This window comes from Podarcis erhardii (assembly GCF_964252035.2).
Source record: "Podarcis erhardii genome assembly, chromosome: 13".
NCBI lineage: Eukaryota > Metazoa > Chordata > Lepidosauria > Squamata > Lacertidae > Podarcis > Podarcis erhardii.
The window spans coordinates 52,400,120-52,428,089 of record NC_138502.1 but is presented as its reverse complement, the minus strand read 5'-3'; the positions used below and the strand labels follow the sequence as shown (position 1 = coordinate 52,428,089).

General features: G+C 45.4%; 1 long non-coding RNA gene across 1 annotated transcript in view; it reads right to left on the bottom strand.

Annotated features, from left to right (window-relative positions):
• Nucleotides 1-12,268, bottom strand: part of LOC309326430 — a 33,904-nt gene extending 21,636 nt beyond the window's left edge. Inside the window, exon 1 of the long non-coding RNA XR_014150300.1 lies at nt 11,653-12,268. This is a non-coding gene — a long non-coding RNA (uncharacterized lncRNA). The remainder of the gene's footprint in view (nt 1-11,652) is intronic.
• Nucleotides 12,269-27,970: the final 15,702 nt, after the last annotated feature.

Here is a 27,970-nt window from a genome sequence, read left to right as displayed (position 1 = left end):
TATTGAGGATTTTCTTCCAGTTCTTGGCTCTTGCTGTTGCTGTAAGCCTCCCGGACAGGCAAAACATATTCCTTCTCTGCTACTGTAGGTTTTTTAAAGGGATGCTGGAAATGGTAGCTCTGTGAGGGGGAAGCTGCAGTTTCCAGGATTCTTTAGGGGAAGTCATCCGCTTTAAATGCACATGGATGATGCTTTGAATCTATCTGCCTTTCTGACTTGTTCATTTGTACAGCAGGGCACCCAAAACCTACACAGCCTGATCTGCTTTGGGTTGACACCCAACTCTGCAGATAATGGGCCTTTTCTGCAATGGCTCCCCGTTTGTGGAATGCACTCTCCAGGGAGGTTCGGCTTGCACAGTTTAAGCGCCAGACAAAAACGTTCCTCTTTAACCAGGCCTTTGGCTGATTGACATTCAGTGCCCTTTTAATATGTGCTGGGGGGGGGATATCAGGTCATTATTGTTTTTATTATGTATTTTGTGCTTTTATATTGTGATTTTATGTTATAACTGCCCTGAGACCTGTGGCTATAGGACAGTATACAAATAAATACAATACAAAACTCTGTTCTACTAAAGTCAAACACGTTTTCATCAAAGGAAATGGCAACATATCAGCTCTCCTTGGTAAGAAATCAGAGCAAGATTAGGCAGCTATACAATTCCTGTTGCCCTTCTCTCAGTCATAAAAGCCACTGAGGTTTGGAACTAGGACATCTTGAGAACCTCCTTTCCCTGTAAGAGTCTGCCTGCCTATTAATAACTCCTACAGAAGCGCTCTTGTGTGTCCCAGCAACCCCTGAATCACAACTGAGGAGAAGGCCTTTCCAATACCTGTGTCCAGTTGAATGGCCTTGTAAAGACCTTCTTCTGTTGGCAGCTGGGTTGTATGAATCCCAACTACATTCTGCTTGGAGTACTTGGAGGTCTTCTAATGTTGGAAGCAGATATTTTTGTCCTTTAAAATTGGGGGGGGGGGGCTGCCTTCTGATGACTGTTTTAACATCTGCAACTTTTTAATTCTTACAGGTTTTCTTTTTTGTTCTTATTTGATTGTTTTACTTGATTCTTGTCAGCTGCCTTCAAATCATTTCAAAGAAAAGCGGGGTTTGTTAATCAATACATCAATATTAAAAGATTTACAAAAAGGAGAGAAAAAGCTGCTGTTTGGGGAATTAAGACTCTGGCTACTGTGTTGCATTGTGCCAACCGTGACAATGGCTCAGGACCGCAATACCTCCAGGGCTGCCTCTCCCCATATGCACCAACCCGACCCTGTGGGGGTCAGCAAACGCCCTTCTGTGTGTGCCTGGAGGGTGAAGGCAGCATGAGAACGGGCCTTTTTTCTGGTGGCTCCCTGCTTGTGCAATGCTCTCCCCAGGGAGGCTCACTTGCTGCCTTCACTATATATCCTTAGGGTTGCCATACGTCCAGTTTTTCCTGGACATGTCCTCTTTTTTTAAGGACAAAATCAGTGCTTTTTTCTGGGGGGACGCAGGGGTACACATACCCCTAAACATTTTGTGAATCTAAGTTTGGCCTCATTGAGGGGCAATATTTCAATATGAGTAGGGAAATGAGATACCCCTAAACATTTTAAAGAAAAAAAGCACTGGTCAAAATGTCTATCCAGGTGGATTTTTAAAATTTAGCAAAATGTCCGGGGTTTTGTGCTCCTCTCCTGCCCCGCCTTGGTGCTCCTTCCTTCCTCCCACCACAGCTCCGGCTCAGCCAGGGGAACTCTGCACCAGGCTGGATCTTCCCCCGGAAGGCGAGCTCCGGGTTCGCTCGCAGCTCCAGCCCTGCAGGAGCCCTGCCGCCCCCTCCTGCTTCGGCGTGCCCAGGCTGTGGCGCCCCTTTGCCCACCCCCTCCTGCTCCCGCCCGCCCGGCCTCCCCCCTCTGGGCGCAGGAAGGAGGCGCTGCCGGGCAGTGGCGTAGCGTGGGGGGTGCAGGGGGGGCCGGCCGCACTGGGCGCAACATCTGGGGGTTAGGGTTAGGGTGCGCAAATCCACGGGTTAGGGGGCGCAAATTACTTGCCTTGCCCCGGGTGCTGACAACCCACACTATGCCACTGCTGCCGGGGCTCCCAGAGGGGCGGCGGGCGAAGCAGCAGGCAGCGCCGAGCGAGGCCGGGAGGGAGGGGCCGCCACGCCACGCCTGCCTCCCTCTGCGCGCCTGGAGTGCGGGGTCTCCCTTGCTGCCCGAAGGAGAGCCCCCCTCGCCAGGTGGCTGGAAGAGGGAGAAGCCTTTGGAAAAGTCTGAATGGGGCTTTTTGCGAGCGGGGTGAATTGGATCTGAATAATCAGATATAGAAACCTATTTTCCACCCCTCTTGCCCAGCTCCTTCCTTCTTCCCCGCCTTGGTTCTGTGGGACAGTGGGGCCTTAAGACATCTGTCCTGTCTTTCTCTCTTGGGCAGCCTCTTTGAAATATACTCAGAGTCGCAAAGTGATTTCATGCTCTTTATTCAGCTCATAGTGGTGAGGAGGAATGAATGGATGTCCCCTCAAAGTATCTGCTTTATATACATTATTTACACAATGGGCTGCACATGATTGGCTAATTCTGGAATTCTACTGTAAGCCAATCAGGTTGTGGATTCACTTATATCTGGAGTATGATTGGGTGGTTCCTGCCAACCAATCATACTGCTGCATTGTTCTAGGACCAATCAGACTGCTGCAATTTGGATCCTATTGTTCTAGGACCAATCAGACTGCTGCAGTTTGGATCCTATTCAACTCAGTACATAACACTCTTTTTGTGCTCTTCAGAATATGGCCAGGCAAAACCATTCCTCTCGAGCCAGGCCTTGGCGCCTTAATTCTCTTTGGCCTTTAGAAGGGGGGGGGGGTGTTTTTAATGCATTTCTCTCCCTGCCTCTCTGCTCCCCCCCCCCCCGGTTTTAAAGTACTGCATCTATGTGGGGTTTTGGTTGGTTGGTTGTAAGTCACTTTGGGGTGCCTTGGGGCAGATAAAGTGACTAACATTAAAAAAAAATAACGAAGAATGATCCTTCTAACCTAGTTACAGATAGGTAGCTGTGTTGGTCTGCCATAGTCAAAACAAAACAAATTCCTTCTAGTAGCACCTTAAAGACCAACTAAGTCAGTTCTTGGTATGAGCTTTCGTGTGCATGCACACTTCTTCAGATACACTGAAACAGAAGTCACCAGACCCTTCTATATAGTGAGAAGGTGGGGAGGGGTATTACTCAGAACGGTGGTGGGATTGGGTGATTGGCAAATAGCTGTGATGAGCCTGTTGACAACTCTTAACGACTGCAATAGGTCTTACAAGACATTGGATTCTTATCTCATTATACATGACAAAGCCATTTTTCACCTTCTCACCCCTTGCTTTTTCCTGTAAGACCTATTGCAGTCGTTAAGAGTCATCAACAGGCTCATCACAGCTATCTGCCAATCACCCAATCCCACCACCCTTCTGAGTAATACCCCTCCCCACCTTCTCACTATATAGAAGGGTCTGGTGACTTCTGTTTCAGTGTATCTGAAGAAGTGTGCATGCACACGAAAGCTCATACCAAGAACTGACTTAGTTGGTCTTTAAGGTGCTACTGGAAGGAATTTGTTTTGTTCCTTCTAACCTAGATAGGGCTACGTTTCAGAGTGCTCTGAAGAGCAGTTCCCCTGTTGCAGAGCCAAGCCATAAGTGGCTCCACTGCTTGGAAAGCAGCATGCAAAACTGCCCTTTCAGCCTTGCTCCTTGGTGATGGGGTGAATAAACTGAATGTGTTTCAGCACGGCAATTGTCTTTATTATTTACACGTTGATAAAGCCGAGAGAAGCTGGGCTTTGCCATTCTCAGCTGTGCTGCCACCTGAGTGCTGCCCGGCCTGTTTGGCCTTCCGAGACTTCCCATCTGCTGTGTAGGCAGCTTCCCTGGCAACCGTGCTCCAGCTGCCTCCCTGAAATTGACTGAGATTTGAAATGGCTCCGCTGGGTGCAACTTGCTAGAACTTAGAAAATAAGCCTCTTTTTAGAAAGCAGAGCATCTAGCTTCTGTAGCTGTATAAATGGGCTCAAAAACTGACACATTTTTTTAAAAATTGAAGACCTAAAAGGGCTTGTGGCTCATACATTTTCTCCAAGAGGACAAATAGCAAGTCCAGGAGATGATTCAACCTTTCCATGGCCCCGATCCAAATTACCCCACCCCCATAGCCGCTTTTAGAAGAAACTTGCTCCATGTACCATGTCGCTTGGCCCATATACTCTTGTGGTCACTTGTTCTCACCCATTTAGTACCAGTGTGAACATAAAAGTTGGCTGTTCTTCCCTGAGGATGTCTTGAGTATATACCTTCCTTAAATATTATTACTGCTGGATCTGACCCATCCCAGCATGCACAATGCAGGCGCCCCATAGAGACGAGGATACATTGTATGAAGGATACAAAGGGGGGGGGAGGGAAGTCAAGGGGGATTTTACATTTCTTTATTTTAAAATTCTGTTTGTATATTGTAAAATTGAAAAATTGAAAATGCAAAATATTTTTTTAAAGAAGACTGATCCTCCTACGCACACTGCCTGGTTCTTCTTACAAAGCAAGTCTTTGTTATACAGAGAACAGGCAGGTCCATGGAGATAGGAAAAAGTAAAGAGTGACACTTGCACACACTCTTCTGATTCTGTTTGCAAAAACCCAGACATTTGGGAGGTTTTTAAAAAACAATTCCACCCGGATAGTGATTTCGCCCTTGAAATCCCGGACGTGTCTGGGGAAAACTGGACAGATGGTAACCCTAACAGAGGTACAAATAAGGTCGGATTATATTAGAATTCACAAATATGTAATTTGTCAAGCATCCTTTCCCCTGCCATCCCCAGCTCTGCATTAGTGTTCTCATGGAGTCATGGACACCTAGTTGCCCTGTAACACTAAGTGGTACCTTTAGAGTGCTCTATATGTTCATTAATCCTTACTTCCTGCTTTCAGCGTCATGCACTACAATTTTATGTTAATATCAGCATGCAGTCTGCTTTGCCATTCCATTCTGCCATTCCATTCTTTCCCCATCTCCGTTAGTCAATGAAATGTTAGTAAATGAAGCCTGCATTCTGCAAGCATAAATAATATTTTCTTGGGCACTCTGAAAGTGCCTTGTGCCTAAAAACCCCACACTGAAGAGACACAAATTCCCCACCAGGTGACGTACCCAGCTTGTTCTGTACTAAAATGTTTCAATTGCCCCACATTTAGATCATTAGATGCAAAAGTTCCACATCCAAGCTTCAATATGAACAATAAAACTGAGGTTGTGCTCATGTACCAGTTATAAAAAGCCAAAATCATCACCTATCAGCTGCCTGGGAGGGAAGGAAATATGGTGGGCCTCATCCTGCTTCTCTTCCCATCAGAAACCCTGTTTGGAAACCCAATTTCTTCTTCTCCTGGGCTAGGTGAGTTTGCAGAGTACCTAACCTCTGAGTGCTCTTTCTATGCTGTGCCAGTTTTCTCCTCTGGAAAAGGAAGAACAAGTGCTCCTTGGTTTACAGGAAAGCTTTGAAAACAAGCAATTAAATCCACAATCCGTTACTGTTTCCTACACTACTTTGATAAAGAAAGGTGATTATATATGTAGATGTTGTACAGCTCCAGTTTCATTACCAAATTTTTAACATATTTTGAGTCAATGGGAATTGGGATGGAAAACGTTTTTAAACGTTACTAATGCCCTTCTTTTTTACATTTCGGATTAACAGAAGCTCTGTGCACTTTTTTCATTACTCAATCTCATTTCCTGCGAGATCTGACTGACTTATTACAGCAGGGTTTAAACATAATCCACAGACAAAGCTCTTTGTCTTTACTGACACAAGAATGTATTTAGGAAACAATTCAGCAAGAATATAACTCCCATAAATTCAGCACAGTTTCTTAAGGTCAAGATTAAGCTTTCAACAAGAATGGCACAGGTAGTCAGGAATTCTTTACCATGAGCTGTAGTGTTAGAAAACATATTAGACTTCTCTAATGCTTTGGGACCTATGTAAAATTATAACTCTGACAGAAACAATGAAATTTTGTACTCCTGCAGCAGCCTCATTGAAATCAAGGTGTCACTGGCAGCTGAGGTTCAGGGCAAGCTCCAGAGCTGGCGGGAGTGTGGGCTCCTCTATCTGATGGCAAATAGTAGTAGAAGCAGCAGCAGCAGTAACACAGTCTATGCTAGATGGTTGTGAGCCACCCACACTCAAAATTACCCACAATGCCCATGACAGAGCACCACACTAGTGCACTGGCATTGTGGGTAATTATAATTGTTGTTTAGTCGTTGAGTCGTGTCCAACTCTTCGTGACCCCCTGGACCAGAGCACACCATGCACTCCTGTCTTCCACTGCCTCCCGCAGTTTGGTCAAACTTGGTAGTGCACTGGCATTGCGGGTAATTATAATAGTGGGCTGCTATTTGATCCGGATGTCTACACAAAGATCCCAAGAACAGCAGCAGTGGCACGTCCACTTTTCTCCCTGGCAGCTGCCCAGAGATGCCAGGTTCTGATGCTGACTCTGCTTGCTGTGCCATATCTGAACAGCAGCAGGGTCTGCTGGCACAGAGTGATGTCTTCACTTGTATCTCCCCATCTGATGCTATTTCTGATTCTCTGTTCACTCTACTAGAAGCAAAATGGCACCAAGGCAAGATGAGGTTGTGCATGCAACAAAGGACTAAAGTGGCACTTTTTAGTTTTTACTCTTGTAACTTTCACAGCAGCTTGACACAGGTGGAGCTCTTACTATCACTTAAGCAGGTGGAATTATTATTGTCACACTCCCTGCTCCATCTCTGAGTTCCAGGCGAACCGAACCCATGGGCAGTGGAGAGTTTGGTGTTTTGTGATGTATGGTTTATTTACACATACAGTGGTACCTAGGGTTACAGATGCTTCAGGTTACAGACTCCGCTAACCCAGAAATAGTACCTTGGGTTAAGAACTTTGCTTCAGGATGAGAACAGAAATAGTGCTCTGGCGGCAGCAGGAGGCCCAATTAGCTAAAGTGGTGCTTCAGGTTAAGAACAGTTTCAGGTTAAGAACGGACCTCCGGAACGAATTACCCAGGGTACTACTGTACAAGGGCGTCTTGCCCATAGAGGCAAGTGGTGTGGGGCACCATGGAAGAGGCAGAGGCTGGATGTGGCTCCTCCCGGCATGAGCTCGCTGCCCTCGCCCGCCTCTGCCAAAGCAGCACTGCACCCAGAGCCTCTGCCTTCTGTGGCCACCGCAGCGCAGGTGCCAGGAAAGAGGCAGAGGCTGGGCATGGCACCTCCCGGCATCAGCTCACCGCCCTCACCCGCCTTGCTGAAGCCGTGCCGCGCCTGGAGCCTCCGCCTCTTCCCCACTGGAGGAGCTGCCCTCTAGCCACTGCCCGCCTCCTTCAGCCCCACAAAGCTGCCGGCAGCGCTGTCAAAAGGAAATGGGGGGCGGCCCCCCGCCAGAGGGATCTTTGCATCATGGCGCCGGATATACGTAAGACAGCCCTGCCACTGTATATACATCCTAAACCTCCGCTGCCTGGTGGCTATACACATTCATAAGAAAAGCTACACGAGTAAACCCTAAGGAAAAATCTATACCTGCTGCCTTGTGGGACATCTTTGGGAGAAGAAAAGGCTCAGGAGTAAAGTGACACAAATCTGGAGTGGAGTCGTTAAGACGGTTGGGTAGCATCTTGTAGGCCTCCTTCCGGTGACTCCTGCAGCCCAGCTGGTGCCAAATGTATTGCTCTGTTTCCCTTTGGACCACATCAGCAAGGCCAAGAGGGGGTCTTGTGGTTTGGGCAGCCCAGGCTTGCACCCTGGGGAGGTCAATTCACTGCTGCTAACACAGCAAAAACAACGCAGGAGGCAGTAGTTTCAATACAACCTGAGCCTAAGATGGAGGAGCTCACAGCCTTAAGAACGCAAAAGGTCTCGCTTTTTCCGTAGTCACAGCCTTGGATTCTAGCGGATAATCAAGCAAATCTCTCAGCTTCCACCTGCTGCTAGCCCAGCTCTCACACAACTGCCCTAGCTTTTGTCTTCGAACTGCCAGCCAGGTGAGGGCAAAGGCCTCTGGCACAGAGCCATTCTCTGACAAAGAAACTGGCCTGACTAGTTCAACAATGGAATCCTCCATTAGATTTCAACCCTTGCTGGATCCAGGACCCTGGAAGTAAAAGGGACTCAGGTATCATGCCAGCTAACACTCCCCCACCCCACCCCACCCCACTCACAACGTTGTTATCTCTTGGAGAATGTTCCCCTGGTAACATTTTTGTGTGCCATTCCCCAGGGCAGAGAAATAGGCCCAGTGAAGAGGTGGCAACCCTGCACACTTTCCAAACAGGTTCTTCCCTGGAAAGGGCCATTGCTAAGTGGAAGAGCATCTGATTTGCACACAGAAGGTCCCGGGTTCAATCCCCAATGGCACCTCCAGGTCAGACTGGGGATTTTCCCTGCCTGAAACCCTGCCAGTCAGTGTGGAGCAAGGGTCGAACCCCAGTATAAGGAAGCTTCCTATGTTCCCTCCATCTCATTTCCCTCCACAGGAAAACTGCTGCTGCTGGTGCTAATTTTATTCAGGCCTTACTCCTGTAACTCTAAGATCAGCCTGACTTGCAGGAAATTAGCAGCATAGCGATGTGGTGAAAAAGAGAACCCTCAGCCAATTTTCTGATTGTTTTTAAAGGCAAAGGAGCAGGTCCAGCAGAAAAGACGACAACCCCACCAATTCTTTTGCAGATCAGGATTTGCTGGTCTTTCATCTATTTCCCTGTGCCACCACCTGCCAGTACTGCAATTGCTCCTGCTCAGCTTCTTCACATGCATCAAATTGAACCACAGCGTTTCTCTTTTCTCCCTATCAGCTTGCTGAGGCTTTATATAATAAGGCAGTCTGAGGCTGGGACCTTCCCTCTTATGAGACATGGTCTCTGTTGAGACAAAACCTAGTTTCACAGCAGTGGATTTCTTCAGCTCCTGTGCAGTATTGTATGCTTACATTCAGTCAGATGTCTGGTGTCACTCTAGGTTTTCCCCAGTGCTATCCCCATTCTAGCCTCTTCCTTTCCATGAACAGTTGGGTACTTCTTCTTTTTCTGACGCATTAGCTTATTGTTCCCATAGTTGCATTTACAGTGGTACCTCAGTTTAAGAACAGGCCAGTTTAAGAACAATTCAGTTTACAAACTCCGCAAAACCGGAAATAGTGTCCTGGTTTGAGAACTTTACCTCGGTCTAAGAACGGAATCCGAATGGTGGAAGGGCACCGACAGTGGGAGGCTTCATTAGGGAAAGTGCACCTTGGTTTGAGAACAGTTTTGGTTTAAGAACGGACTTCTGGAACGGATTAAGTTTGCAAACCAAGGTTCCACTGTACTGTTATTTTCTCCACATCCATCTCTCGGCAGAAAGAGCCATTCCCTGACTGCAGTTACCGTATGCTTGCAGGTGGCTACTGCAGAACGGAAGGAATTTGGGGGCTGATCATTAATTCTGTTTAAAAGTTAATGCTCACAACAAAATTATGAGGGCCTAAATAATCAACCTAAAGCAAGCCTTATACATCTCCCTTATTTGAGAAACGGCTGCTTAGCTTTAGCTTTTATTTACAGGCCTTAACTATAGGAAAGTCATTTTCAGCCACTGTATCTAAGAAACACTAGGCTGAAAGCCAAGGTCATCTTGGTACTGTACTAGTTATTTAAACACAAAAGGATTAAATTGCACAAGAAATGTCCAGCACCCAATGTTTCTTGTTTGCCTGTGGACATGCAGGAAGCTTGCCAGGTTCAGTCAACGTTTACAAAATGGGTAGCCAGCACAGTGCACTCCAGATGTTCTTGGAGTACAACCCCACAATCCCTGACCATTGGCTAAACTGGCTGAGGCTGATGGGAGCTTGGAGTCCAACTCTTGGCAGCCACTGCCCCCAAATAATGCTCTCAAGGGGATCACAGCCCCCTGTACATATAGTGCTCCCGGCTTGATTCTGAGATGAATGAGAAAGAAATCCAGAGTGGAAAGGAAGCTGATGCTCTTCCATTTAGAAAACTCTTAAGTACTTGAGCAAGAGCAGGAGACATCAGGACTTACTCTCTCTCCTGCTTGTGGAACCTTGCTTCAGAGTTTCTTCCCATCATCCTGTTTGAACTGGACCTCTTGCTCGTTTTTTTTGTTTGTTTTGTTTTTGCTCCTCTTAACAAATTGCTTCTGACTGGCATACTCTTGTGGATTTGACCCCTGGACAGCCCTTGCATCTTCCTTAGTCTTGACCATATGAATGCATCCAAACCAGTCTCATATAGATTCAGACCACGAGTCCCCTGAGCCCAACTCCAATTCTGCACCTTGCCAAAAATTCTTTAGCGGCCTTAAAGGAAGAGGCTTCTAACTGGCATTTGAACCTGGGCCCTTAGCCCACACTCAGCCACTGGGCATTGCTCTTCATCAGTTGCATCATGGAGAGCAGCGTCAAGGGAACTGGACAACTACCCAATGAGGGCAGGCTGCAGCATTTGCGGATTTATGGTTAGGAAAAAATGTGATAAAGAGGTGACATGATAGAAGTTTATGAGATGATGCATGGCATGGAGACAGTGGAGAGAGACAAGTTTTTCTCCCTCTGTCACAACACTAGAACTTGTGGATACTCAATGAAGCTGAATGTTGGAAGATTCAGGATTAATAAAAGAAAGTACTTCATCATGCAGCACATAGTTTAAATTATGGCCTTCGCTCTCACAGGAGGCAGTGATGGCTACCAGCTGGAATGGCAGCGTGGTTGGAATGTTGGACTAAGATCTGGGAGACCAAGCTTCAAATGCTCACTTGGTCCTGAAGCTCATTGGGTGACTCTGGGCCAGTCACTGCCTCTCAGCCTAAACTACCTCACACGGTTGTTGTGGCGATTGCATTGTTACAGGAATTTATGTAAAGGGGGGGGGGGGTTGGACCTCCAGCAGACATCATACACACACACCCCGACTACCAAACTCAACACAATCACTCCCGCAAATGTCCCCACAAAACTCTTCATCACAGTTTTTTCCTATCTCTGTTCAAAGGGCCTCTGATGCACATTACCACATGCAACAATTAACTGATATGTACAGTGGTACCTCAGGTTAAGTACTTAATTGGTTCCGGAAGTGCGTTCTGAACCTGAAGCATTCTGAACCTGAAGTGCACTTTCCCACTGAAAGTAATGGAAAAGTGGATTGATCCGTTCCAGACGATGAAAAACACCCCCTAAAACAGCAATTTAACATGAATTTTACTGTCTAACAAGACCATTGATCCATAAACTGAAGGCAATAATCAATGTACTGTACAATAAAATAAACAAGACAGTATTATAGATGAAAAAATTAACTTTAATTTTTTTCTTACCTGTACTGATGATTGCTTGGATGGGGGGGGCTTTTAGCCATTTCTGCAGTCACACAGTCAACCAGTAGCTGAACCCCAAACCCCACACTATCCCCAAAACAATGGCAGAAGGCAGAGTCCCCCAGAAGTCCCCCAAACGAAGGAGCAAAGCAGAGACAAAGGCACAGGGCAGACTCACATAAACAAATCCCAAAATCCCTCACAGAATCCCAAAATTTTACACTCCCCCCCCCACAGGGTAGGTGGGCTTACCTGGCTAGGTGCCACCCATCTTGCTACAGCTGGTGATGGGGTTGGTCAAGGGCTTTTCGGCCCAGGCTCACCTTTGTTTCTTAACAGCTTCACTGCTCTTTGTCTTCTTTAGGTAAGTGTTCCTTACCTAACTTTGGGGCTGGGATGCAAGCTGCTGGGCATCCTGCGGATGTCGGGGCTTGGCTTCAGGCAGCGGTGAGGCCTCCGAGAGCTCAGACAACTTACTTCCAGGTTAAAATCGTTCGTAACCCGAAAAAACGTAACTTGAAATGTTTGTAACCCGAGGTACCACTGTACTGGCTCACTGGGAAAACTTTAGAAAGTCATATAAAATCACTCCAGTATGGATTTCCACCAACTTTGTTCTATTCAGGAAAGAAATGGCTATAGGGGGTGGGGGGAGTGTCTGGGATGTGGGCAGCCATAATCCATGAAAGCTGGGATCACATACACAGCAGCCTCTTGCACAAGAGATAATCACTGGCATCCTGGCAAATGGGTGCCAGACAGGCAGTCATCCCATGGACAATGGCAAACCATCCAGGAATGGATTGGGTCCTCAGTCAGGACAAAGGAGTGTGATTACCTGACTGGGAAAACCAGGGAAATGTAAATATTCCTGTTGTATCATTTGATGGGTGTGTGGTGGTGGGCAAGGGAGGTTGGGGGGCAAACCTGACAAACTGGTTTCTGCCAGAAAACTCCTCCCTGTTTGTGACATATGTATGATGCATCTGTGATGTATGCATGATGCGTCACCTGAGGTGTTCATGGGAAAAAGGGAAAACTTATAAAAGAGGGAGCCGCCCTTTGTTCTGGGCTTCTTCCTGCTTCTCCCATGTGATGGGTGGAAGTTCTGTTGCAACCGTCTTTTGAATAAAGATCAGGCCTACTGGCTGCTGCTTTGCTCCTATTTTCTTGGCTGGTGTCTTTGTTTGGCAATCCAAGTGAGCCCAGGAACTTTCATTTTACAGCACAGATGAGGAAGAGGAGAACTTTGAGTTCCTTAGAGAAAAAGGTGGGATATAAATGTAATAAAATAAATAAATAAACTTAGATGGATTTGAAAGAGCATTAGACAAATTCATGAAGGACAAGGCTATCAATGGCTACTACCCATGTTAGCTATATTCTTCCTCTGCGATCAGAGGCATATTCTGAATACCAGTTGCTAGAAACCACAGAAGGGGAGCGTGTTTTGGGGCTCATGCGCCGCTTGCTGGTTTCCCACAGGCAACTGGTTAGCCACCATAAGAATATTATGCCAGGCTAGATGAGCAATTGACCTGACACAGCAGGCTCTTCTTCTCTTCTGCAACTATAACACTTTATTTTATTTTTTTATAAATTTTATTTTTCAGTTTTCAGTTTAACAATAATCACATGTAGATCAGTACACACTCAGTTTGAATTGAATTGAATTTATTAATACGGTCACAGACCAGCATCAACACACACAATAACACAGATCATAAAAAATATCAGAAATACTAGGGACAATATAAATACAGTTTGACTTCCCCACTTCCCTTCTGTAGTTTCGTATAAGATCATTTCCCAAACTGCATCTCTTTACACTTTACACCTTTTACTTAGTTACTCCCTAGTTTACTTTTAAATCAACCTTTTAACTGCTTGTTTTTAGATTAATCCTGCTAATGTGTTTAGTTGTTTGCAATAGTTTTTAAGACAGTCCACAATTTCCCCCCGTTCTTTGTTACAAGTTATTTCTTCTTGATTCCTTATTCTTCCCATTAATTTTGCCATTTCCGCAGAGTCCATTCACTTTATCTGCCATTCTTCCTTGCTTGGGAGTTGGACAGTTCCTTCTCTGAACAAAAGCATTCTGGACTTTAGACAGAAAGCAGGAAGCCTGAAAGCTGTATCCTAAACATGCTAGTTTTCTGTGTGGACAAGAGGTTTGTTAAACAGCAGAGAATTTAAACATGGTACATTTGCCTTATCTGCAATCCAGAAGTGGGAAGGTAAAGGTAAAGGGGTAAAGGGACCCCTGACCATTAGGTCCAGTTGTGGCCGACTCTGGGGTTGTGGCGCTCATCTCGCTTTACTGGCCGAGGGAGCTGATGTTTGTCCGCAGTTTTTCTGGTTCACGTGTCCAGCATGACTAAGCCGCTTCTGGCAAAACCAGAGCAACGCACAGAAATGCCGTTTTCCTTCCTGCTGCAGCAGCACCTATTGATCTACTTGCACTTTGACGTGCTTTCGAAATGCTAGGTTGGCAGGAGCAGGGGCCGATCAACGGGAGCTCACCCCATCATGGGGATTCGAACCACCGACCTTCTGATTGGTTTAGACCACAGCACCACCCAGGTCCCATTGATTAAAAGGTAAAGGTAAAGGGACCCCTGACCATTAGGTCCAGTCGTGGCCGACTGGGGTTGCGGCACTCATCTCGCTTTATTGGCCGAGGGAGCCGGCGTACAGCTTCCGGGTCATGTGGCCAGCATGACTAAGCCACTTCTGGCGAACCAGAGCAGCACACGAAAACGCCGTTTACCTTCCCGCCGGAGCGGTACCTATTTATCTACTTGCACTTTGATGTACTTTCGAACTGCTAGGTTGGCAGGAGCAGGGACCGAGCAACGGGAGCTCACCCCGTTGTGGGGATTCAAACCACCGATCTTCTGATCAGCAAGCCCTAGGCTCTGTGGTTTAACCCACAGCGCCACCCGCGTTCCTCCAGAAGTGGTAGAGTTCAATAAAAAGTACACTTTGTGATTTGGCTATTAATGTAGCTTAGTCCTTTTCCCCTTGGAAGAACCCTAGTCCTTCAAGCTGTGCATTTGGGGGGGGCACGCAGGGATACGCGTACCCCTAAACATTTTGTGAATCTAACAGGAGAAGAAACTAAAATTTTTAAATTTTTTAGTTTCTTCTCTAGCACAGTGTATCGTTAGTTCCGTTGCTACCCCTGATGGCAGCCTCATTTCTTGTCATGGTGTGTCCTGAGTCTCAGACGGAAGCGAGGGTTTAATATGTAAAGCAGTGTGGAATGTGGATGTGTGGTGTTTTACTGGTGAAGGTAAATTCATACTCATTGAGGGACAGTATTTCAATATGAGGTAATGCATGTTCTTTGTACTTTTGTCCATTTACTGTATTTATTTTTCTCGATTTGAACTATAAAATGGTGATTTTCTTGAGTCAAAATGAAAGTACCCCTAAACATTTTTAAGGAAAAAAAGCACTGCCTTCAAGTAAACACTGTGCCTGCTAGATTGGTCAAGAAAAGGTGTTTTATATGCATTGTATATGCATTATCACACTGTGACACCAGAAGGCGCTGTGGAGTTCCGTTTTTGCCAACTCGATTTCTCATGCAAAGTTTACAATGCTTATTTGATGTGTCCAGATCCAGCCACTGTTGCCAGCCTGGTACCTGAGAAACCTCTGGTTTGTCTGAGCATAATTGTAAATCCAGCTCTGAGCATAATTTTAAATGATTCCTTTACAACATTCAAATCCCAGATGCCCAGTCCCTCAGAGGGAGATTTCTTATGAATTCTAATCTGACAGAACTCAGTGAATAGGAAATAAATGGCAAGAGTGAGGCAGTAACACATCCAAACACAGCGTAATTTATCTTATCCTTAGCATAATCCTGCAAGCAGATGCTGCCTTTTCCTTGTCAGTCGGCTATGGCTCTATATATATAAAGATGCGCTTAAATATGGATGATGTTCAGAATCCAGGGGTTTTAGTGTGTTCAGATGTTGCTGGTCCTTAATTAAGCAGCAGAAGGTACATTATCCTGGTGTTTTAATCAGCTTGGTATCTCTCTGCTTTATCTGCCACAAAAAAGTCTCTATGGCAACCAGAGCATTAGCTAACTCTTGACACAGACTGGTGTCTTAACTGGCATGGGATTTGGGGGGTCGGGGTCACAGTGGATGCTTTCCACCAGCGATTCACTTATTGAACATAATGTAGGACAAGTCTAAGCATGTTTACTCAGAAGCTGGTCCCTCTGACCTCCATGGTATTTACTCCCTTGGAAATGTAGCAGGATTACAGCCTTAAATGATCAGATTAGAGATGAGCCAAATTACCCAATTAATCTTTCAGGGCGAAAGGGGGGGGGCTTTTAAAGGTGCAAAATGCTCCTTGGAAACTTAGTGTTTCCCATGTCTGCTCCAGCCCTAGTGTTCCATTACTCACGGCTCCTATTCTGGGCCTATCCTATATTTTGCCTTGTTGTGTGATCCTAGTCAGTATAATGACATGATGTTGTGTCATTACATCAGACTGGCTACAAGTTGCCTAAACAAGTAGTGTATTCCAACACACCAGTACAACGTAACCCCACCACAACTACAACCCTCCAAGCATATGTTGGATAGGGTGTGTGGATGTGTTTAATTTGCTCTAAATTAGAAATCTCTAATGAGATTTGGTGGTGGGACTTAAAGACTCAGTTGTGGCTGCACATACATGCAGTTGTCATACCTGACAACTTGGTATGACAAGCTTCATCTGCCATAAATTGATGCTGTTGCTGGATACTGAGAGTAATCAATATGATGTGAAATATTTGGAAGGATAGATGTGTGCTTGTTGCAAACACATATGTTGAATGCAGATGGAGGCGCACAACATGGACATTCCAACAGACAAACAAATTCCACTATCTTCTTCTTGGGAAGAAGGTGTCTTCTTGGGAAAAGGTCAGGATGAGTGCATATAGATGCGGGGTGCAGGCTTTCCCACCCAAGCTCTCCTTCCTGCCCAGCCTTGCCTTCTTCCCACTCAAAAAACCTTGCCCCCTGAAGCAGCACCCCTCAGGATCAGAACCTCCATGCAACAGCTGGTCAGCCGAGGAGTCAGTCCTGTGGAGTGCTGGGCAATGCTCTGTGGTGAAGGCATCTGGTTTTTTAATGTATATTGCCTTGGTCATAAAGGTAATTTCTAGCTGTCATGATCATAGCTATGTGGTCATAGCTAGTAGTTATTGCCTCATCTGAGATGTGCATTGTGTGAAGCAGTCTCAAAACACTTGTGCTTTCAGTACTTGAAGTTTGTGTTAGCAGGGCAGGCTAGTTTGGGATCTATGCACTCTGGCCTAACTGGTTTGGAGTCTGGACTGTCCACATGGTGAGTTGGGGCTAGGCTTGGGACAGAGCTGGGAATGTTGAAGCTGAAGGGTATCTCTTGTATGCTAAGAGAGCCGCAGGGAAACTGGAGTTTGAAAATCAAGGTGAAAAGGAGTTGAGAAAATAAATAGTCCACATATGCTGCTGATGACGAGGGTTCAGGAATTGGGTTGCTCTGCTAGGGCTTTGGAAGGCTAGCCCTTCTAATCTCACCCTATATTTAGAACAAAATTATCCCGTGATTATAATAGATGAGGCCCAGCTTCTCTTGTGTTCTTCAGAGACACATTTCTTAATTAGATGAAAAATGAGTCTGCAAAGTAATTTGCTGACTGACTGAACTCAGGTTTTTTGCCTTAGGATGCAATCAGTATTTGCACCATGAGTTTAGGACTGAACTGAGCTTGCTGCCTGAAGCAAAGTCCAAGTCTGTTGTCCTGCCTGCCCACTCCACCCCTGCCCACAGCCAACTGTGTAGCACATAATGCTACGCCCAAAGAGCCCATACGGCCCAAATGTCCCATTTTTACTGAGGCACCCCAAATTTAAATAAGTCATCCAAGCTTCTGATTAGATCCTGGGACATGTGTCCTTCTTCTCTTGGGCAGCCACCACACAGAAGTGTGACTTTCCCCTCTTCTCAGTGTCTTAATAACTTAGGAGGGAAAGAAGGTGGCTGCAGTGGCTGTTGGGAGAAGCATGTGGCGGGGAGCAGAAAAACACAAATGGGCTGGCAGTGGAGCAACGGCGGCAAAGTGAGGAAGCAGGGAGGCCTGCCTGTGCGGTGCCAGCTGCGGGAGGAGGCCAAGAAGGGCTGGTTGCGTCATGCTGGCCAAGGAGGAGGAGCTGGCAGAGGGAGAGTAAGATAAGGGGGAGGCAGGGGGATATGGGAGGCATGTTGGTGGGGTGTGTGTCCAAAATTGGGATTATAATGAGTTAGAGGGTATGAGAGGCCAATTCCTGCCTGGCCCCCATCATCCCTGCCCTTCACGCTGAGCCTAATGGGCCAGGGGTAAGATACAACTCCTAATAAGAGGCTATAAAGAGGTCACTTATTCCCAACTTAGTTATCACAAGAACCAGTTTTATTACCTGCCTTTCTCTTCGTTTAGACCAAGATGCAGAGGTGAGAGGTGCAAAGCTCTCAGACACAGGGTTTAAATGTGCAACAGGTACATTTTCAAGTCACACTTATTTCAATTCACACCACTTGTCATTATGAAGTCTAGCTTGTTAATGGCACTGCACTGTTGTTGGGTGATTGATCAGAAGGATGAGGGAAGTTTTTGCCCCCACTCTCCAACACACACACCCCCAAGGCAGACCCTGCACTTTCCAACTCTCAAGGGTGGGAAACTCTCAGAGTTTCCACGAAAAAGAAGCGGAGAGGATTACTTCACAGACAATTTCTTTAGTCGTCTCACTTGGTCACAATGAATGGTCATGGGTCTTAGTTACATCTCGTTTGGATTACTCTAGTGTGCTCTATGTGGGGCTGTTTAGAAACTCTGACCATCTCAAAGGGCTGCAGCCAGATTGTTGACCAAGGCTGGTTAAAGGGAACAGACAACTTCCTTGCTAGAACTGCCCCACTTGCTACTGGTCTGTTTCTGGGCACAATTCAAAGTGCTGGTCCTATACAGCTTAGGTCCAAGCTATCTGAAAAACCATATTCCCTCATACAAACCTGCCCAGGTTATGAGATCTTCTGGCGAGACCCTTCTCTCAGTCCTGCCATCCTCACAGGCATGAACGGTGGGGACGTAGGAGAGGGCCTTCTGGGTGGCTGTCTCCAGACTCTGGCACTCCGTGGAGAAGTTAGACGGCCTCTTTCCTTGTCCTTCTGCCAGCAGGTGAATACTTTCTTTTTCCAACAGCCTTTCGGGAACGACTGCTTTTAATGAAAGGATTGGTTCTGTGCAGTTTTACTGTAATTGGTTTTAATAGAGTATATATAATCATTCATATATATGTTTGTGTGTTTAATTGTTTTTAATTATTGTTTTTTCTACGTTTTTAAGGTGCCTTGAGTCCAGTTTTTGTTTTTAAGGTGCCTTGAGTCCTGTTAGCACAAATGGTGGGGTTTAAAGAAATATATAACGACAGCAACAACAATAATAATCAGAGTGGAAGGGGAGGGGACCATTCTGACTCCTGGAGCTGCTCTGCCGAGCAAAATGAAAGCTGCGTCCCCAACAGGAAAATCTTAACTCTAGTCAGTTTAGTACCCTACACATTTTGATTTATAACTTTCCTTCCAAGGTGGCTAAATACTTACTTTCCTTTTAAGTATGCTCCAACTCTTTGGCCCCGTGAGTCATGGGCCCTGATGCAGTTGCTCCAATTGCACCCTGGATAATCTTGGCCTTGGTTAAAAACACACACACCACAAAATAGAATAGTGTGCCACATCCAGACTGCCAAAATAACATTGCTGGTGAAGGTGGGACTCGAGCAGAAATTTGATTCCCTTTGTTTTTGACAGCAAACCTACCTAATCTGCACTTTCCAAGATAATGTGCAAACCAAAAAATAGCCATCCTTTCAAGTTGCATGTCTCTTATTTTTGCATTGTGGTTCTCTAACCAAGCAACGCTTGGGAGACTGTATAAAAATGAATATATTGGTGAAAATAAGATGCAAAAATAACATACAAAAATGTGTTTATTCAGAGAAATTTTCACTAAAATGCTGATGAATTTTCATGAGTTTTCTTTAATGCAAATTAATGCAGAAATGTGTAGAACTGAATTTAAAATTTGAAAAATGATAAACTGAGGCAGATGAAATGCAAAGATCTGTCCATCCCTTGTATGGGTTTCAACAGCTGCAGTTCCCCAGTATTCTGGAGTATCAGGGAATATGGGCACATGTTAAACCAAAAGTGCAATGTTAATTTAGTTTCATATAAAGAAACTGTCCCCCCCCCACACTTTTTTTTGTTTTGGTATGTGAGCAGACCTTATTTGTTGACGAGGGGACCTGTTGTAAGGCTTTAACACAAAATATGTAACATACTAGTTTTAAACAGCACCTATCTCTCTCTTTTTTGGGGGGGGGTTCTCTTTTTTAAAAAAATGATATTTATTACTTTTAAAACATACAAAAAAGAAGAAAAAGGAAAAAGGAACAAAAGGAACAATACAATATAAACAATACAAAACACAACCTTAACACCTAAACACAATCTCCAACTTTCCTTTTCCAGTCCAGGCCAGGCTCCGATCTTCGAAATCTGACTTTTTCTAGTTTCAGTCATAAAGGGCCTCAACTTGTAACCCTCAATTTGCCTCTGTGAGGTTAAGGCTCCCCCTTGTATTGCTTTAGGTTCGACAACAGCAACTTTATCCTTCTCCTTTTCAACAATTTGCCCTGTTAAAATAGATTCCTGTGCCAGATCCTGAGTTATTTCTGTGTTGGTACTCGCTTTTAGTCCCAAAATGTCAGTTTTAGTAGTCATAGCATCTATCTTTTTATGAAGCTGCTCCAACAGATGGCTTATCTTACAAAATGCAGACACTATTGCCTCTCCTGCCGACATTCTTGAATGTCCAAGGTCAATCTCTAGTTCTCACAATTCTTATCGTACAGCTGGATTCCTCACCTCGACTCTTCTAACAGTTTCAAAGACTCCCTCTAGGGGGGAACAGTCTCCACTTGTATCAATCCTTTCCAACACAATTCCAAAAGTAAAGATAGTTTCAATTTTCAGTTACTTTTTCTTCCTTTTAAAACGCAGAAGCGGACAATGGAAACAATATATTTCTCTTATTAACTGACTGTTTTTCGCTGTCAATGAACTCTTCCAAAACATCAATCTGCTGGCAGCCCGTTCCTAGGGGTTCAGAGCAGTGATAATTTAATTTTTATCACTCTCTCCTGCAGGATGCATGATACACAATTTCCCCCCTCTTCCCCTGCTTCCAAGGGGGGTTTAATAGTTCCAATTGATGGAAATTTAATCCTTTACATGAGGCTTTCCAAGACCTTAGCTTGCAACCTCTTTGCTTCAGTCTATTTACAAAAAGGGAAGGCGGACTTTCTGTTTTGAAGCTTCCCCGTTCGGTGCCAAATTAAGGTATTTAAAGATCCAATTTTCCGTTCTACTCACGGGTTGTTGTTTAAAGTCCAATTGTCCACAGGAAAAAGTCAGCGCTCTCCGACAATAGCAATGCGGTTTCACTCCGTGAAAGAAGCAGTCGATTCAAAGCACCGCGCTGCTCACCCCACGTCACTCCGGATCCCCAAAACAGGGTTTCCCCGCAAGTAGGGGAGGCGCGAAAGGTGCCAGCCGAATCCCAAGTTCACAGGCTTCTTCCGCCTGTGATTTCAGTGGGTCTCTGCCTTCGCCGTGGCGGTTCAGACCCTACTTTCATGGAGCAAGTTCCTCCCGATCAGAGGAGCTCCGCCATTGCCGGAGGGGCCAACCCGGAAGTCCTAGCACCTATCACTCCCCCCCACACACACACTTTCTAATCAGGCAAGGGAGAGCATCATTTGGTCTCCTATCAAGCCAAGAGCGGAAATGTATACTCCTGTCATTCAGAGGCTATTGAATTCCAAATCATGTTTTAACTCCTGGTTTATGAGGCTGAGTCAGGCTTTAGGAAGCAAAGAAATCACACAGTGTTATTTGTATTGTTAATAAAGCCTGAAATTAATTCCTTTATTCAAAGAACAACACACACTGCTTTCTGCTCTAGAGAGATTTCTTTTGTAAGAATAGAAGCGTTTAAAATAGCAACTCTTTCCATTCTGCATTTATTACAGCAGTCACATTTATCAAAAATCTGATAAGGTTTTAAACATAGCTCTTAATTGTCATGGATCTTTAATTAAACCTCTTTTACTTTGCTCTGATCCTGGTCCCTTTGTAAAAACATGAGGATTTGGGAAACACATTGTGAAACAAATATTATGGGTTGGATCCAGAGAAAGGCAATCACACGTGGTTCCCATTCATTTTCACTTTTCACATTTCTTTCAATGCAATCTAATTGAGATTGAGTCTGGGTCTAAGCCTCTGTTTTCGAAAGGAATTTATACTAGCCAGAGACTCTTTCCCCATCTCATCCCAAAATATCCACTACGTATCTTCAAGAGGGTCACAAGCCTCATGCTCGGCACCAGCAGTTGGCATCACTGGGGACATGTTGGGGGCCATGTAAGACCTTGGATAACAGAGGGCAAAGCGCTTGGTTATTTGGGACTTCCACTCAAAGGTTGTTTTCTGCTGCTCCAGAGAAGCGGACACGGAGCAATGGATCCAAACTACAAGAAAGAAGATTCCACCTAAACATTAGGAAGAACTTCCTGACAGTAAGAGCTGTTTGACAGTGGAATTTGCTGCCCAGGAGTGTGGTGGAGTCTCCTTCTTTGGAGGTCTTTAAGCAGAGGCTTGACAACCATATGTCAGGAGTGCTCTGTTGGTGTTTCCTGCTTGGCAGGGGGTTGGACTCGATGGCCCTTGTGGTCTCTTCCAACTCTATGATTCTATGATTCTTCCTCACTATCCGTCACTTTCCTGTTGAGTGGCAGCGGCTATAACCACACATACACCCGGAGATGGAGCAATGTGGGGGCGGTGCGCCCTGGATGTCGTCCCTGAGGGGGGTGACAAATTCCCAGCCAGGCCTGATCGCGGCTGCACCGGATCACGCCTGGGTCAGGAGTCGCAGGCGGGCAGCGCACTGTTACCCCGTGCTCCTGGCTGGAGGAGAGAGGACGGGAAGGAGGCAGGTGAGCAAACAATGGAGGGGGGTGGTAATGGGCGCCCTGTCCTGTCCCTATGGGTGCTGTGCACCCTGCCTTGTCCCTCCCTATGGGTGGCTCACCCTGCCCCTGGGCGCACCACCCCAGGTGCCCAAGAGGCTTCCTCCGCCACTGCATATGCTGGAGGCTTCTGTTTCTTCTTGCTTCCCTTCACCCTTCCCAGGGTGGAGGCAGAACTTGTAGGGTCTCAGCCTCATATAATGTTAGCATATTTGAATCTATTTAGTCCAGGGGTCGGCAAGCTTACCGAACAATGGGCCGGTCAATGCTCTGTCCGTCGGAGGATGTGTGTGCACATGCGTGCTTTTCCGGGTCAGAGAAGAGGCCATGCAGGTGTGCACACACTATTTCCAGCACTCCTCCGACCCAGATGTGCACCAGAAATAGTGTGTGCGCATGCGCACGGGCGCTTCTCCGTCCTGCACGCATGTGTACACACTATTTTCGGTGCACATCCGGGTTGGAAGAGTGCCCATGTGCACGCGCACAGGCATCATCAACCCAGAAGTCAGTCCCTGCACCGCACCGGTAAGAGCGGAGGGCGGGGGGGGGGGCGGCAGGGGTCACCATGGGCCGGATAGACGAGCCGCATGAGCCAAAGACAAAGGAGATGGTGTTGGACTTTCAGAGGAAGAGAGGAGAACTAGCCCCACTGTACACTGGGGAGGGCTGTGTGGAGAGAGTCTCTTCCTTTAAATTCCTAAGAGTTTATCTCAGTGAAGACCTTACTTGGAAAATCAATACAACCCAGGTGGTTAAGAAAGCCCAACAGAGACTCCATCTACTCAGAGTATTGCGAAAGAACGATGTCAAATCAACATTTGATAATCTCCTTCTACCGGTCCACAATAGAAAGTGTCCTGGAATAGAAAGCATATCATGGTGTGGTACGCTGGTTTGACATCAACTGATAGGAAGTGCCTACAGTGGGTGGTGAATACAGCACAAGATATTATGGGCTGCCCCGTGAATCCGCTGGATGACATTGAGGAAGAACACAGCCTTAGGAGAGTGAGGAAAATTCTCAGGGATGATTCACACCCTGGCTGGCACTTTCTTGATCTCCTGCCCTTGAACAGAAGATATAGAAGCATGATTAGTGGCACCAACAGGGTAAAGAACAGCTTCTATCCGTGGGCTGTTAGGCTGCTGAATGAAAAGATAGCAACAGGGCAACTGACTTTCAGGTTTGGTGGGTGTGCGTCAGTAAACGAGGGGAATTAAAGACTAAGAGAGGTGAGTGGGGGGTGCTCATGTAATCTCACTGTATACAAGTTGTACAAGTGACAATAAAGTATTTCAGTTTCAATAAGCCTTAGGTTGCTGACCCCTGATTTAGTCAATGAAGAGGTTAAAACCATAGAGTAAGCTGTCCTATGCCATTATTCCCCACCTTGTGAGGAAATGGGTCACCAGCTTTTGTTATATATCTCTCTCCATGTGGATTTCAGTATGTACACGGCTTTAACTAGCCTCTTTTGTTTCAGAACAGAACTGAGTCTGAAACTAGTGTCGTCCCCCCCCATACCAGTAGTTTAGAAACTTTTACCATTTGTCATTGGGCAACATTTGGACTGCTTGTTCATTTTTTTTGAATGCTGTATGGAAAAGCACATGAATCTGACCTTTGAAGAGTTTTGTAAGTAAACCATATTGTGACTTACCAAGCATGTGGTCTATCTCTGTGCTAGGGAAGTGGGGTAGTTTGGAAAGAACTTTTAAAAGAGGACATTTGGGGACTCACTGGAAGGTCACATGTTAAAGGTTTTACAGCCTGTATTTCAATACTTTCCTTTGCTGCGTGTTTTGCAACGTTACCAAAGTGTGCCTGGCTCAAACTTGGGGCTTTGCTTCCAGGATTCCAACAGAGAAAACATATGGTGGGAAGAGCACTAATAAGTCCTAGCAAATGCATATTAATACCAACTTCCAGGGGTGAAACTAGGCTTTATTTCACCCCGGTCAAAGACCCAGTATGGCACCCCCATGTGCATTTGCGTACATACACACAAGCTGGGAGCCTCAATGGTGCCCCCTAGAGGCTTCACCCAGGCAAAAAGTCCAACTACCCCTCCCCCACATAGCTACAGTTTTGCCGACTTCTCTTACATCACAAGAGGCATGCTTCCCTCAACACCCCTCCTCTACCCTGCACCCCAGAACTCACTCGCTAAGTTGGTCTTTAACAACTCTCCACTTTTCCTTTTCTTGTCCAAGATGTTTCAAGTCTCTACTCAATTCAACTTAATTTGCTTTAAGACTTTCATTGTGTGAGCCTTCCTTCTCACTGTGCTTCAAGCCTTCTTGAACCTAGTCTACCATTTCTTAGGGCATCACTACTCTACAACTTTAGACTGGTTTGAGACCAGATTAGTTCCTAGTGTTTACATCCAAATAAGGGATGCGGGTGGCGTTGCGGTCTAAACCACTGAGCCTTGGGCTTGCCGATCAAAAGGTCGGCGGTTCGAATCCGCACGATGGGGTGAGCTCCCGTTGCTCTGTCCCAGCTCCTGCCAACCTAACAGTCCAAAAGCACGCCAAAAAAGTGCAAGTAGATTAATAGGTACCACTCCAGTGGGAAGGTAAACAGCGTTTCTGTGCGCTGCTCTGGTGTCAATGTTCCGTTGCGCCAGAATCGGCTTAGTCATGCTGGCCACGTGACCTGGAAAAACTCTGCAGAGCGGACAAACGCTGGCTCCCTCGGCCTGTAAAGCGAGATGAGCACCACAACCCCAGAGTCGTTTGTGACTGGACTTAACAGTCAGGGGTCCCTTTACTTTTACCTACCCCCAAATAAATGTCCAAAGTGTAAATTTGTGAAGGTACTGTGGATTCATTGTCATGGGGGCACAGTTTTTATACTACAAATTTAAAAACTAATACATATTTGTCAACCATGGTTTAACAGGATAAACATGTTTACACCTGTATAAGAGGCATGCTTTCATCATGTCACCCCCAAATCAAGTCATGGAAAATATAGATTGTGAAGATATTGAATTTACACTGTTATAGATTTCCAACCCCACCACAGAACTATAGTTTGGTGGCAGAAATGATCAATGATGTAAAGCAGGGCACAAGCTACAGCTGAGTTAAATTTCAACCACAAACCTTTACAAATGAACGACTTTCTCCAGGATCTGAAATTTGGTGCTTGTGACCTTTTGCATCATTTCAAATTTACAATGCATTTATCAGTGGGTTGCTTGTGTATTCATGATTCAGTATTCAGGTTATGTAACCTATTTATATAACATGGTAGGATTTGCTAGGTGAATGGAATTTTAACTGAAGCTGTGGTGTGAATTAAGTATATGTAAGGTACTAAAATTAAATCCAAGATCCCAATTCAGATACTTGCTTGGGCCAATAGGAAAAGATAAAGACAAGAATTTGGCCATGCTTGGAACATGGCATCTTTTTAAAAAAACCCCACACACAATAACATCGACAACAAAAGAACACACTCATATAAATCAGGTACATGAACTTGTACAGAAAAGTTAGGGAAACTTGGACTCTTAAAAGACTTTTATGATACTGTTTGTTTGTGTGATGCACCTGGATCTATAGACGATGTTCAGGGTAAACCAAGACAAGTGAAGCAGAATCAAATTTCATAAAATTCACTGAAAACATTCCACTATTTATCAACCATCTGGCCATCTGGGTATGTTTTTTAGAACTCTCCCAAAAGGTCTGTAGGGGGAGAGAACTCCACATTATGAGCACTGCAAGCCCCACCTTTCCACCCTCGCTGCTGGAATCTGGCATATAGACGTCAGCAGGAAAACATTGCAGTCCCTGGCGACACTATGCTGCTGAACTCAAAGTCAACTGATGACAAAGGGAAATCACAAGAAGACTCCGTCATGGAACTGGTGGACTAGACAGTTTAAGCAAAACTGATTCTATCACTTTAATCTAAAAGGGGGCTGCAGGCTTCTCTCCTATTGTAGGTGAGAAATTAGTGTAGTTAGAAAAAAAGTACTCACCAAAACTGCAGTTTGAGGTTTGGACATACTATTCTTATTAGGGATATGCTTGGTTAATCAAATTGCAAGTGTTTAATCGACGGCAAGGCTGCCCCTGTTTAATTGGACAGCTCTGCTTTTCAAAACCATCAGTAAAATACAAATGTGTTAATTCAGAGTGCCTCTAGACAGTCACTATTTTGCAGGTGTTCATGTGCACACTGTAAATTTAGGTTGTGGAATTTTTAAAAGTTGACTGTTGCCCTACTACAACAAATCTTACTTTAAAAAAGAATCAGTTTTTTTTGCAATTTAGAAAGTGATGCGGAAATGCATTGAAAAATAGGGTATGAATGAATGAATGATAAATGGGAAGACACAAACACACCGTAAACAAATTAGGATTGAAGCACAACTATTGAAGGGGTCTGCCAAAGAGCCCTACATATAAGATTTTGCACCATAGTGTTAGAAGTATGCCATCTTATTTTCTGGTTGCTACTGTTTGATATTGTATAGTTTTCCTTGTTGAACAGGCCTCAAGCTAAATCCTAACTTTCAAACAAACAAAAAAAAGACGCATTGCAGAGCAGGAAACTTATTAAACATGCTTATACTTAGGTTCTTAGAACAGTGTCTGTTTTTCTTCCTTGGTGTTGACTTCACTGCTCATGTCTGCCAATCCATACTCCATAAGAACTCCACACTGACTGCAGGTGTGTGTCTGTACTATTTCCCCTGCTTTCAAAGATACATTGGATAGGTGACTGTACAGTTTCATAAAATAGATTATAGCCTTACATTTTCAAGGAAGATACAGGTGAAACTCAGAAAATTAGATTATCGTGGAAAAGTTCATTTATTTAAGTAATTCAACTTAAAAGGTGTAACCTGCTTTATTGAACATCCCTCCGGAGCTGGCAGGAAGGTTATACAGCCTCAGTTGTCCATTGAGCATTCATTTTTATACAAGGAGGTTATACAATGTTGTATCATACAACTGTTACCCCACACGCAAGCATTTGCACATCACTTTCCTTACTGTAAAAAGCCTAATGGGGGTGGAGATAGGTAGGTTTGTTGTGCAAGAATGGCAAATCCACTGACATTTCACAACCTGGATTTTCCAGTATGCTATGCAAAACAGAGTAGGGACGCGGGTGGCGCTGTGGGTAAAACCTCAGTGCCTAGGACTTGCTGATCGCATGGTCGGCGGTTCGAATCCCCGCGGCGGGGTGAGCTCCCGTTGTTCGGTCCCAGCTCCTGCCCACCTAGCAGTTTGAAAGCACCCTTAAGTGCAAGTAGATAAATAGGTACCGCTTTATAGCGGGAAGGTAACGGCGTTTCCGTGTGCTGCGCTGGTGCTGGCTCGCCAGCTGCAGCTTCGTCACGCTAGCCACATGACCCGGGAGTGTCTTCGGACGGCGCCAGCTTACGGCCTCTTGAGTGAGATGAGCA